The sequence below is a fragment of the Octopus bimaculoides genome, chromosome 17 (assembly GCF_001194135.2).
Source record: "Octopus bimaculoides isolate UCB-OBI-ISO-001 chromosome 17, ASM119413v2, whole genome shotgun sequence".
NCBI classification, from domain to species: domain Eukaryota; kingdom Metazoa; phylum Mollusca; class Cephalopoda; order Octopoda; family Octopodidae; genus Octopus; species Octopus bimaculoides.
Window position 1 is genome coordinate 7109423 of NC_068997.1, and position 1595 is coordinate 7111017.

At 37.5% G+C, this 1595-nt stretch overlaps 1 protein-coding gene across 3 annotated transcripts in view; it reads right to left on the bottom strand.

Annotated features, from left to right (window-relative positions):
- Nucleotides 1–1595, bottom strand: part of LOC106872482 (chromodomain-helicase-DNA-binding protein 8) — a 99063-nt gene that overhangs the window by 27830 nt on the left and 69638 nt on the right. The gene's annotated exons all lie outside the window — the stretch shown is intronic.

Below are 1595 nucleotides of genomic sequence, written 5' to 3' on the forward strand. Positions count from 1 at the left end.
TATATATATATATATATATATTATATACATGATGTGAAAGTGCATGGCTCAGTGGTTAGAGTGTCGAGCTTACGATTGTGAGTTTGATTCCCGGACCAGGCTGCATGTTGTGTTCTTGAAGAAGACACTTTATTTCACATTGCTCCAGTTCACTCAGCTGTAGAAATGAGTTGCAACATCACTGGTGCCAAGCTGTATCAGCCCCTTTGCCTATCCCTTGGATAACATCAGAAGCCTTCCATATACAACTTTGCCCGGACTTGTGCCTCAGAGGGTAACTTTCTAGGTGCAATCCCATGGTCATTCATGACCGAAGGGGGTTTCCTCAATATACATGATGGGCTTCTTTCAGTTTCCGTCTACCAAATTTACTCACAAGGCTGTGGTTGGACCGTGGTTATAGTAGAAGACACTTGCCCAAGGTGCCATGCAGTGGGACTGAACCCGAGACCATGTGGTTGGTAAGCAAGCTACTTACCACACAGCCACTCCTATATAACATCCACTTTACCATGCCTCTGTGGATTGGACAGTTTACTGGGTCTAACTTTCTATGGTTGGATGCCTTTCCTATCATCGACACTTGCTTGTTCTCAAGCAAGACAATATTTCTCCATGGCCAGACATGTGTTTGCAACTTCATAGAATATTGGTAATGAATGACACTGCTTGTGTTATGCAATGTCAAGAGACACACAAACACACATATATGAAAGGATTCTATCAGTTTCCATCTACCAAATCTATTTACAACAGCAACTGGGTTGACCTGGAAGAAGACAGTTGTAAATGGTCTTTAACTGATAGAAACTGTACAGAAGTAGATAAAAGTGATTCCTTAAGTAGACTACTACTACTACTACTACTACTACTACTACTACTACTACTATTAGAAGCAGCAGCAGCAGTCTATCACAAGCAACTGCTTTTTCTTATTGCCTCTCAGGATCCTAAATATTCTGACAGATAGAGAACTGTCTGTCAGGGAGACAAGATACATAGATCAGGATGTATATATATATATAATATTATTAATGTTCTTTCTTACAAAATATATAGAACTGCTAAAAAGAAGTGCTCAGGTTGAACCTAAGACAAAAGATACAAATCCAGATATAAGCTCAAATTGGGCAACCATACATTAATAAATTAATAAATTCGACTTAAAATGTGATATGTAATAATATATGTATATGCATTTTAAGTCAAATTTATAAATATATGAGCATGGTTGCCCAATTTGAGCTTATACCTGAATTCATATATATATATAAATAAAAACAAATACAAACGAACACGTATTAACAGAGTATATAGGTGATACAGACACTCCCCATACACACATGCACTTACAAAAGACAGACACATTGACAGACACGCATGCGTAGACACATACAATAGGAATACAAAATACAAAATGGCTGATATTTAGCAAGGTGAGACACACATAAGAAGGAAGGAAACAAAGGACCACAGATGAGGTCACAGAAGTGTGACGAAAGAACTCTGGCCGAAATAAGATTAAGATTAATGTAATATAAAGCTGAAGCAAATTAACACCAAATATACAGTGCATGTGTTTTTATTGGCTAAAC